This window comes from Pongo abelii, chromosome 6, assembly GCF_028885655.2.
Source record: "Pongo abelii isolate AG06213 chromosome 6, NHGRI_mPonAbe1-v2.0_pri, whole genome shotgun sequence".
Lineage (NCBI taxonomy): Eukaryota > Metazoa > Chordata > Mammalia > Primates > Hominidae > Pongo > Pongo abelii.
Window position 1 is genome coordinate 22,448,993 of NC_071991.2, and position 12,349 is coordinate 22,461,341.

General features: G+C 43.6%; 1 long non-coding RNA gene and 1 pseudogene across 10 annotated transcripts in view; both read right to left on the minus strand.

The window, feature by feature from the left end:
- LOC100938019 (uncharacterized) overlaps positions 1-12,349 on the minus strand; it is a 54,538-nt gene that overhangs the window by 9,571 nt on the left and 32,618 nt on the right. For 8 of the 10 annotated variants that reach the window (XR_008527439.1, XR_008527443.1, XR_010140682.1 and 5 more), the window contains 4 exons: positions 11,835-11,909; positions 6,192-6,295; positions 4,284-4,427; positions 1,797-1,957 (listed from right to left, as the gene is read on the minus strand). This is a non-coding gene — a long non-coding RNA (uncharacterized LOC100938019). The remainder of the gene's footprint in view (positions 1-1,796; positions 1,958-4,283; positions 4,428-6,191; positions 6,296-11,834; positions 11,910-12,349) is intronic. The other 2 variants (XR_010140681.1, XR_008527448.1) reach the window with 2 other exon arrangements.
- Positions 930-1,029, minus strand: LOC112134446 (U6 spliceosomal RNA; annotated as a pseudogene).

Consider the following 12,349-nt stretch of genomic DNA (forward strand, 5'->3'; position numbering starts at 1 on the left):
TGGAAGGATCACCTGAGCCCAGGAGGTCAAGGCTGTGGTAAGTTGAGACTGTGCTTGTGCCACTACACTCAAGCCTGGAAGACAGAGCGAAACTTAGTCTCAAAAAAAAGACAATAAAGAAATAAAGCTAACAAGCTAACATAAGAAAATATATTAAAATGTGACAAATAGGACGGGCACAGTGGCTCACACCTATAATCCCAGCACTTTGGGAGGCCGAGGTGGGTGGATCATGAGTTCAGGAATTCAAGACCAGCCTGACGAACATGGTGAAACCCTGTCTCTACTAAAAATGCAAAAATTAGCCAGGCATGGTGGCATGTGCCTGTAATCCCAGCTACTCAGGAGGCTGAGGCAGGAGAATCGCTTGAACCTGGGAGGCGGAGGTTGCAGTGAGCCAAGGTCATGCCACTGCACTCCAGCCTGGTGACAGAGCAAGACTCTGTCTCAAAAAAAAAAAAAAAAAGTGACAAATGAAAATAAAGTAATATGAGGTCTTTTATTTATTAAAAATAATCAAACAGAAAATAACTTGTTAAATTATAATACCCTGTGCTGGCAAAGGTGCAGTGAAATGGGCATTTTCTTATACTATTGGTGATGTTTAAATTGTAAATAAACCTTCCAGGGTAAAGCTTGGCAATTTTTTAAAAATAATACAGATAGTGACTCACTATACTGCCTCCTCCAACTCCTGGCCTCAAGCAGTCCTCCCACCTCAACCTCCCAAAGTGCTGGGATTATAGGTCAACAGCCACCATGCCTGAAAGCTTGGCAATTTACATCAAGTGTAATAAGAATGCTCATGCCCTGTGACTCACAGTAATCTCACTTCTGGAAATATCATCTTTGGATATAATTCAACCTAAACAAAAGGTCATATGCACAAACACAGTGAAAATCTCGGAGTATTTTTTTCTCTTTTTAAAAAAGATATGGAATGCTTCACAAATTCGCATGTCATTCTTGCACAGAGGCCATGCCAATCTCTCTATTGTTCCAACTTTAGTATATGTGATACCGAAGCAAATATGAGTAATTTAAGATAGAGTGGTTAAGTGAAATAAGGAAGAGTTATGGGGAATTTAAAAATCTATGGTATTTATAGGCATCTCGTAACAGCTCAGTAAATATTAGCTGCTACTTTTATTATTTTTATGGTAATTCCACTCAATTAAAAATTGTCACTAAAAATTACCATTGTCATGGAACATAATGTATCCTACAGTATAATTGTAAAAACAGATACAATTTGTCCCTTGGTATATGGGGGAATTGGTTCCAGCTCCTCCATTTCTATGTATACCAAAATCCACATATACTCAAGTTTTCGAGTCAGTCCTGTGGTATTGATATATATATATAAAATAAGAAAATTAGTGAGGTGTGGTGACAAACATCTGTAGTCCCAGCTACTTGTGAGGCTGAGTCAGAAGGATTGCTTGAGCCTGCAGTGAGCCATAATTGCACCACTGCACTCCAGTCTGGGCAACAGAGTGAGACAGAAGGTTGACTGTTTAACAGAATTTTTCTGTTGACTTGAAGATATGGTCAGGACTGTGGTATATGAAAATTCTTCATAAGATAACTATCTAATCCAATTAATGTTGGAATTGGGAACAGAAAATGTTTTGGTCACTATTTATTCCTTCACTTGCTGTTATAGAAACTATTGCCAGTGGGCACTTAACAACCAAGAATGTCATCTCTGAGCTACTCACAATGAAAAGTGATGTCTGGGACCCAGGTGTGTTGAGGTCCCTATGTCTGGGCTATGGGTGCTGAGTGGGACTTACTTGTCCATCCATTTTCTATATTCCAGCACTGGGAAACTTGGGTTTATCCATCTTGATAAAAGGTCATTTAAATTCCACTTGGCAAGAACCACAAATGGAAGAAAGGTCACGAAATCACAGGCTAGCCCTCGTTCTCAAGGGAATCTTCAGCTTAGGTGGTTCTGTAAAAGAGGAATCACATTGTTGAAAAATCATCGCAGGTCAGCTGAGGTGGCCCATACCTATAATCCCAGCCCATTGGGAGACTAAGGCAGGAGGATCCCATGAGGCCAGGAGTTCAAGACTAGCCTAGGCAACACAGTGAAACCTCATCTCTACAAAAATTAGAAAATGAGCTGGGTGCGGTGGCACAGTCCTATAGTCCCAGCTACTCTGCAGGCTGAAGTGGGAGGATGAAAGTGGAAGCTGCAAAACTGGAAGCTGCAGTGAGCTCTGATTTCACCACTGCACTCCAGCCTGGGGGACAGAGCGACACCCTGTCTCAACATACACATACATACACACACACACACACCCCCACACACGCACGCAGACACATGCAGACACACATACACCCTCATCTCAGTCTGTCCAGCCTTGACTAAAGAAAAGGGTCTTCTGGTTACAGAAGAGGTATGCTCTTTTGTAGGACAGGGAGGGACCAGCAAGCTTGTTCACAGTCTTTTCCTCATCTTCTGCTTAGTTTTCCAAGAATCCTCACACTGGAAACAGAGTCCCTGGGAAAAGGACCTAAATCTTTATATTACCACGGGAGAAATATGCCTCCTTTGTCAATTAATAAATAGAATACCTGCCTTAAAATCGAGGGAGTTCTGCTAGAACGAATCACTCCCTATGACCCTGACCTATGCAGGGAACATGAAAAACTGGAGTTTGGCCAGGTGCAGTGGCTCACATCTGTAATCCCAGCACTTTGGGAGGCCGAGGCGGTGGACCACCTGAGGTCAGGAGTTCGAGACCAGCCTGGCCAACATGGTGAAACCCCATCTCTACTAAAAATACAAAAATTAGCTGAGTGCGGTGGTAGACGTGTGTAATCCCAGCTACTCAGGAGGCTGAGGCAGGAAAATCAGTTGAACCCAGGAGGTGGAGGTTGCAGTGAGCCGAGATCGCACCACTGCGCTCCAGCATAGGTGACAGAGCGAGACTCTGTCTTAAAAAAAAAACAACAAAAAACAAAACTGGAGTTTGGGGGCCTATAATATTGTAGGCCACATTCCAGATTGTAGAGACCTTACCAAAGTACGGCCTTTCCACAAAGTACTGCCAAACACCAGCTGGCTGTCTCCATGCGGCAACACCATATCTCTGGCTCTTGTTTCCCCAGGAGATGCTCTATTCCAGCCTTCCCTTACATTTGTATCCCGCACATTTCCTAGCGTAAGGCCTCAAAACATAGCAGGCTGCCGAGTCACTGCTGATCTTCTGCATATCCAACTTCAGATTCCAGCAGGGCACTTTGTGTTTGAGAAATTAAAGAGGCGAGAATGGACCCAGACTGACGCTGGCCAACTTAGCGGTCCAAAGATATAAGCTGCTCAAACTGACTACAGTGCCTCTGATTTTCTGAGTCTGCCCTGCTCCTAGGGCTCTTTGGATGAAATTAATTTCTCCTTGTTGAAGAAATGGTTTGCTAGAATATAAAAAATTTGGCCAGGCACAGTGGCTCACGCCTCTAATCCCAGCACTTGGGGGGCCGAGGAGGGTGGATAACGAGGTCAGGAGTTCAAGACCAGCCTGGCCAACATGGAGAAATCCCGTCTCTACTAAAAATACAAAAATTAGCCGGGTATGGTAGCATGGGCCTGTAGTCCCAGCTACTCAGGAGGCTGAGGCAAGAGAATCGCTTGAACCCAGGAGGTGGAGGTTGCAGTGAGCTGAGACTGTGCCATTATACTCCAGCCCGGGTGACAGAGCAAAACTCCATCTCAAAAAAAAAAAAAAAAAGGAAAAAAAAGAAAAAAAAAAGAAAAGAGAATATAAAAAATTTAAAAAAGAAAAAAATGTTAAAATAAAATTTTCTCCTAAAGAGCACTCAAAAGCACACTCCCACCAGTGCTGGATCTATTTATCTCTCTCTTGCTTTTTTTTTCTGAGATAGGGTCTCTCACTCTATCACCCAGGCTGGAGTACAGTGGCAAGATCATGGCTCACTGAGCCTTTCAATTCCTGGACTCAAGCTATCCTCTCACTTCAGCCTCCTGAGTAGCTGGGATTGTAGGTGCATGCCACCATGTCTGGCTAATTTTTTAATTTTTTGTAGAGAGGGGGTTCTCACTATGTGGCCCAGGCTGGTCTTGAACTCCTGGGTCAAACTAATCCTTCTGCCTTGGCCTCCCAAAGTGCTGGGATTATAGGCTTTAGCCACTGTGTCCAGTCTATTTATCTTTCTATAACTCATATACTAAATCTTCCTCCTTAAATTGCCTCCTACCCACCCATCTGCAGGGATAGCAAACACAGGTATCAGCGGGTCAGGCAACCTACAAGAGGGAAGGAGGCTGGAGTAATGTGGGACACCGGGGGAAACTGTAGCAAACTGCAAGGTTTCTTCAACAGTTCAACAGTTCTTCAACACTTCAACTGTAGCAAACTGCAAGGTTTCTTCAACACTTCAATAGTTCTTCAACACTGTAATGGTCAAACCAAACACAGAAACAGGAAGCCCAGTTCAGTCACTAGCAGCCAACGTGGGATATTTCATCTACATGCTACAAGGCAAACTGCTTAGGATGAATGACCTGGTCTCCACTAACTTACTCTTGGGGTCCAGCCGCTCCTGCCCAAGTCTCTGCACTCTACTGACATGACCCACATTCACAGTACTCTCCTGACACCTTTTCTTGTTCACTTTTTTTTCCCCAACAAATTTTCTCTTTTTTTTTTTTACTTTTTTTGAGACAGAGTCCCCCTCTGTCACACAGGCTGAAGTACAGTGGGGTGATTATGGCTCACTGCAGCTTCCATCTTCTGGGCTCAAGTGATCCTCCCACCTCAGCCTCCCAAGTAATTGGGATTACAGGCATGTACCACCACACCTGGTTAAATATATTATTTTTTCTTTTTTCTTTCTTTCTTTCTTTTTTTTTTTTTTTGTTGTTGAGACGAAGTCTCACCCTGTCACCCAGGCTGGAGTGCAGTGGGGCGATCTCAGCTTACTGCAACCTCCAACTCCCAGGCTCAAGCAATTCTCCTGCCTCAGCCTCCCAGGTAGCTAGGATTACAGGTGTATGCCACCATGCCTGGCTAATTTTTGTATTTTTAGTAGAGATGGGGTTTCACCATGTTGGCCAGGCTGGTCTTGAGCTCCTGACCTCAAGTGATCCACCCACATTGGCCTCCCAAAGTGCTGGAATCACAGGCATGAGCCACTGCACCCAACCAGTTTATTATTTTTTCTAGGGACAGGGTCTCACTATGTTGCCCAGGTTGGTCTTCAACTCCTGGGCACAAGCAATCCCCTGGCTCCCTCCTCCCAAAGTGCTGGAATTACAGGCTTGAGCCAACACATCAGGCTCTAACAAATATTTCTTGAGCACCTACTACATACCAGGCACTATAATAGGTGCCCAGGAAACAGCAGTGAACAAGGCATAAGAGTTTCTGCCCTCACAGAGCTTACAGGGTAGCATGAAATTGATATAGTTTGAATGTTTGTCTCCTCCAAATCTCATACTGAAATTGAATCCCTAATGTTGGAGGTGGTGACTGGTGGGAGGTGTGTGGGTCATGGGGGCAGATCCCTCATGAATGGCTTGGTGCCCTCCCCAAGGTAATGAGTGAGTTCTCTCTCTACTAGTTCATGTGAGAGCTGACTGTTTAAAGAGCCTGGCACCTCCTCCCCTCTCCCTTGCTCAGTCTTCTGACCAAGTGATGTGCCGGCTCCTCCTTCACCTTCTACCATGAGTGGAAACCTCCTGAGGTCCTCACCAGCGGATGCTGGCACTATGCTTTTTTCTTCTGAGACGGGGTCTCGCTCTGACCCTCCGGTTAGAGAGCAGCAGTGTAATTATGGCTCACTGCAACCCTGACCTCCTGGGCTAAAGAGATCTTTTTACCTTAGCCTCCCAAGTAGCTGGGACCATAGGCATGCATCAGTGCACCATCATGCCTAGCTGATTTTTTTTTTATTTTTAGTAGAGACAATGTCTCACCATGTTTCCCAGGCTGGTTTCGAACTTCTGGGCTCAAGCAATCCTCCTGCCTCAGAGTCCCAAAGTGCTGGGATTACAGGTCTGGGCCACTGTGCCCAGCCTGGCACTATGCTACTTGTATAGTCTGCAGAACTGTGAGCCAAATAGACTGTTTTTCTTTATAAAGTACCCAGCCTCAGGTGTTTCCTTATAGCAATGCAAAATGGACTAATCTAGGAATCACAGGCCAGCCAGCACTTACCAGACTGTGATGAGCACATGACAGAAGTACAGAGCGGGACTGAAACGTTCCCCAGGGGCTTCTTGTTGCATCAGAGAGAGTAGGGTGAGACATCTCGGCTGAGGCTAAAGATGAGTAAAGATGAGAGTGAAAGAGTAATGATGGGGGTAAGGAGAGGGTTTCCTGAAGAAGGACCAGTAAAATCCTCCAAGAAAACTGTGAGGTCACTTCCTGGAAATCACTAGCATCCCATTTTCCATTGGCAAGGAGCTCAGCACGGTCCCTTGGATAACCAAACCTATGCCCAAATCCCATCTGTGTAAGTCTATCTGCCGGGACCCTTCTTAGCATATTAGAGTTCAATCAGGAGACAAAAACCACTCAAAAGTTTAAAGTGGTAAAATTTAATACAGAGAATTATTCATTTAACAGGGCAACAGCATAATAAGAGATTGGCTACCAAAAAGTAAAAAGAACTCTAGAGAACATAGGACTATCAGAGGCCAGGCATGGTGGCTCATGCTTATAATTCGAGTAATATGAAAAGCCAAGGCAGGAGGATTGCTTCAGGCCAGGAGTTTGAGACCAGCCTGGGAAACACAGCGAGAACCTGTCTCTACCAAAGAAAAAAAAATAGCCAGGTGTGGTGGTGCACACCTGTAGTCCTACCTACTTGGGAGGCTGAGGTGGGAGTATTGCTTGAGCCAGGGAGGTCATGGCTGCAGTGAGCTGTGATTTCGTCACTGCGCTTTAGCCTGGGCAACAAAGGGAGACCCAGTCTCAAAAAAAAAAAAAAAAAAGTATAGGACCAGCTGATACAATGAACAGTAACTGCCCCTACTGTCCCTACGATGAGATGGAGTGACCAAGGAAGGGACTCCTCACTAGGGCTGAGATTCAGCCACCCTTGGAGAGGGCACAGTCGTGGGTAATTCAATGGCAGAATTGCTGCATTACCACATGGTGGAACATGCCAGCAATCTGCCCTCTGGAATTTGCTGAAAATCCACCTTCTACGGTGCTAGATTAAGCTATTAATGAACAGTTGTCTCATTACAAAACCACCCACGCAGGTGCAGAGAAACTGCTGGTCACTGGGTGCTGCTGAGCACTGTGCAGGGCAGGAGCCCAGTGCTGGACAAGCTCAGTGGCTGTGGAGATTGACACCCTACAATCAGAAAGAACAGCCTCTTACAAAGTCCCTCTAGCACAATGTACTGACAACATTAATAATGCACCAGCTGATAGAGGAAGCATATAAGGAACCCACGTCTATGTTTGCAGAGCAGGCAGTGAAGGGTGAATTTGGAACTGATGGGCAGTCATTGGATGGATAGCTGGTACATGACACATTTCAATCTACCAAGGAAAAAAGGAAGAGAGAAAAGAGATAGAGGACCAGGCATGGTGGTTCACTCCTATAATCCCAGCAGTTTGGAAGGCCAAGGCAGGTGGATCACTTGGGTCCAGGAGTTCGAAACTCAGCCTGAGTGACATAGTGAAACCCTGTCTCTACTAAAAATTAAAAAATTAGCTGAGTGTGGTGGCTTGTGACTGTAGTCCCAACTGCTCAAGAGGCTGAGGTAAAAGGATCGCAAGTGTCTGAGAGTTCGAGGCTGCAGTGAGCCATGATCACACCACTGCATTCCTGCCTGGGCGACACAGCGAGATCCTGTCTCAAAAAAAGAAATGCTGGTGAAAATGTGAAGAAATTGGAACCCACATACATTATTGGTGGGAACATAAAATGGTTTAACCACTTTGTTTGGGTGTTTCTCTCTTGTCATTTTAATTTGATTTTTAAAAAAATCGAGATAGGATCTCACTATCTTGCCCAGGCTGGTCTCTTTTAACTTGTAGGCTCAAGTGATCCTCCCACCTCAGCCTCTCATGTAGCTGGGATTACAGGTGTGAGTCGCTGCACCTGACTGGTGAACCACTTTGGAAAACAGTTTCTCAAAAGGCTAAATGTACAGTATCATAGAATGCAACAATTTCTCTCCTAGGTATATATCCCAGAGAAATAAAAATATATGTCCAAACAAAAACTTATAAATGAATCTTCATAGCAGCATTATTCACAGTGGTCAATACATGGAAACAACACAAATGTTCATCAACTGATGAATAAACAAAATGAGGTGTGTCTGTACCATGGAATATTATTCAGCCATAGAAGGAACGAAATACTGACACATGCTATGACAGGAAGGAACTCTGAAAACACTGTGCTAAGAGGGAAAAAAAAGCCAGCCACAAACGATCACATATTGCACAATCCTATTTATATAACAGGTCCAAGCCGGGTGCGGTGGCTCACACCTGTAATCCCACTTTGGGATGCCAAGGCAGGCAGATCATGAGGTCAGGAGTTTGAGACCAGCCTGACCAACATGGTGAAAGCCTGTCTCTACTAAAAATACAATAATTAGCCAGGTGTGGTGGCAGGCGCCCATAATCCCAGCTACTCAGAAGACTGAGGCAGAAGAATTGCTTGAACCCAGGAGGCAGAGACTGCAGTGAGCTGAGATCGCACCATTGCACTCCAGCCTAGATGACAGAGCAAGACTCCGTCTCAAAAAAAAGAAGAAAAAGAAGGTCCAGATTAGGCAAATCTATAGTGACAGAAAATAGATCAGTGGTTGCCTATGGGAACACAGGGGGATGGGGGGAGTAGAATCTAGTGGCTAAGAAGTGTAGATTTCTCTACAGGGTAATGAAAGCTTCTAAAATGGATTGTGATGATAGATGCACAGCTCCGTGAATATTATAAAAACCACTGAACTGCATACTTTGATGAATGAATTTATGGTATGTGAACTATATTTCAATAAAGTTGTTATTTAAAAAAAGGAAATACGGGGCCAGGCACAGGTGGCTCATAACCTGCCTATAATCCCAGCAATTTGGGAGGCTGAGGCAGGAGGATCACTTGAGGCTAGGAGTTTGAGACCATCCTGGGAAACACAGCACTATCCCATCTCTACAACAAAAAATAAAAAATTTAGCTTTGCATGGTGGTGTACGTCTGTAGTCCCAGCTACTTGGGGAGGCTGAGGTGGGAGTATTGCTTGAGCCCAGGAGTTTGAAGCTACAGCGAGCCATGATCACACCACTGCACTGCAGCCTGAGTGACAGAGCAAGACCCTGTCTCTAAAAAGGAAAGAAAAGAAATGCAAGTTTTTATCACTCTGTGAGGGTAAACAAGTTTGAGGGGAAACAGAGAAGAACAAAAGAGCACTGAATGGTGAGAGTGGGAAGCTGGTTAGGCTCACTGCTAGCTAAGGGACTTCTGAAAAATTCATGAGTAAAATCACAGCTCTGGGGGTCAGTCAGGCAGTCAAATGATGAATGTTAAATCCATTACAAATGCCCGTCGTCTTTCTTTACATTCCTTCTAGTGAAAAATTCCTACGTGCCTAAACAGCAAGTGTTCTGAAATGATAGCAGCTGTTTATTAAAGAAATAACATCTCAAATTTTAAAAATCATGAGTCAAATATTATTTTCCTCCTCCCATTTTACAGGTGTGCAACCTAAACAACAGAGAATTTAAGTAATTTTCCTAAGTGGCAGAACAGATTTAAATCCTATCACTTTGGCCTCAGAGTTTGTGCTTTATTTTATTATTTTAAAATTCACCTTTTTTAAAACCAAGAGGCTTATGCAAAATTCTGCTAGGATTCAAAAAAAACCTCTTGCTTTTCCTGACCATGGGTGCAGGCAGGGCTCATGCTGCATTTTCTTTACTTATAATTGGATAGAGACATGATGACAGGAGCTCTCTTGGTCATTGTGCACCAGAAAGGAGAGTGAAGAGAAGCACAGGGAAGCCAGTCTTAACCATGTTTGAGCAACTGAACCAATGTCAGCCTCAGCCTACCTGCACAATTACTTTTATGTGAGAAAAACAGGCACCTCCCTATATGGAAAATCATAGCTAGCTACAGTTGCAAACAATCCTCAACTTATTCCTGGTAACATTATTCCTACAGCCCCAATCCTTTTAACTCATTACATTAGCTCTACATTTCTCTATTGTTCCTAACATCTAGTTCATAACCAAGAGCTTATGTTATTAAATCAGCTTTGAGTTAACAGGATTAATGAATGAAGAGTTTAAAGATACCAAAAAAATCTCATAGAAGTACATGCTGAATGAATGTGCCAACTGACTACTATGAACTAATTTACTTTTGAGAAACATGCTATTTCTTAAATGCTACTGACAGTGCCTGTAAAAATGGTGCACATTAACTGGCTGTTTTATTTTCTCCCCAATCTTAATATCTAATATCCACAGACTGAGATCAGAGCACCAGCATATACAATGTCACTTTATATTAGAGTTAGGAGGCGAGATGAAGAGTAGAAATCAGACTCACTTTGCTAGCTGCTCTCCTCTGTCCAGAATATTTTAAAGGAGACTGTATTCCCCCAGGGCTCGCTGACCTGGCACTCTCTCTTTGCGGAGGCTCACACCACTGTCTTGTGCAGCCCTCAGTGCTTTTGCAGAATGTGTCACCATGCTATAAAATACCTTCTCCTCCACCTCTCAACCTAAGCATGTGTTACTTGGCTTCAGGACAGCTTGTCTTCTCACTGTCCTGCCTTTCCTTCTGAACGTCTTGGTCTTTGTGGTGGCCTCTCATCTCACTATCCTGGTGAAGCTTTGGGGTCATTACTTCTTCAGTTGCTTCCCTCACCAATATATAAATTGAAGACAGTATGGACCAGTTGCTTTAGAGTACAACTACTGTGACCCTAGAACCAGCTGGTCCCAGGACTTCTTCTGACTCTAAAGTTTTTGAGACATCAGATATAGTTGGAATAAAATATGCTCCCTAGAATGAGATTGTCATCATTACCTGGACTTTTTAATCTGCACTTTTGCTCATGCTATTCCTTCTATCAGGAGTAGCTTTGTCTCTCCCTGGTGACATTCTCCTCTTCCAGCAAGGCCTAATTTAAGTGTAATTTACTTCATAAAGTTCCTGTCACCTTGGAATTAACCTCCCTTCTACATGGTGTCATTGTTCACCTTGTTCAAATCTTTATAAATTCAGGCTCAGGTCTGTGTGGTCACAGAGTGTGTCTTTTTACCAAAAGGAACACCTTGGCCAGGCACAGTGGCTCATGCCTGTAATCCTAGCACTTTGGGAGGCCGAGGCAGATGGATCACCTGAGGTCAGGAGTTCGAGACCAGCCTGACCAACATGGAGAAACCCTGTCTCTACTAAAAATACAAAATTAGCTGGGTGTGGTGGTGGGCACCTGTAATCCCAGCTACTTGGGAGGCTGAGGCAAAAGAATCACTTGAACGCAGGAGGCAGAGGTTGCTGTGAGCCAAGATAGCGCCACTGCACTCCAGCCTGGACAACAAGAGTGAAACTCTGTCTCAAAAAAAAAAAAAAAAAAAAAAAGGAACGCCTCATGCACTATACAAGGAGCTCCTTCAGGAAAGGATGGCACCTCGTGTAGAGGAGAGATCTCTGATTGATTAATTAATTAATTAAAGACATTCAGAAATTTAGCTTTATCACAGACAGCTGTTCACACGTAAAACTAATTTGGTTACCTTCATCTGTATACACATGTAGCTAGTGAATTGACATAACTATTAAACTGGAGAATCAACAGAAACATGCCAAGGACTGGCCCTTACCTTCCACAGTGACCTCAATTTCAGGAACCTTTTCATTACTCTCAGGGCTTCATGGTCTTTTTGGGGACTGCGAAGCTGAAAAATAAGCACAGAATTACTTTAGTACATTGTAGGAAAAAATACAGAAGGAGATGCTTTATAAGAGCAGAGTATTAAAATTTATTCATTTTGGCTCTTTTCAAAGGAAACTGCAGAATTAAACTTGTAGTGTAATCCTCCACAGGGGGCTCAACAAAGCCATGGAAACATGAATGAAGTGGGATTGCAAATGTAACATTTCCAATAAAAAATTTTTTTTAAAAAAAGAAAGAAAAACAGGTCCATTAAATAAAACACCTTAAAAAGCCAAGAAACTAACTGCAAGTTCCACAAAGAGAGTGGCCAATGATTCTGTGTGATTTAAGGAATGCTGAGAAAGGATGTCTTAATGCAGTGAAATATAATAGGAAGTACAGGTAATCTTCTACCTTTAGTGTTTATTTTATTAGCCATTCCAGGAGGCGAGTAGGAAATAG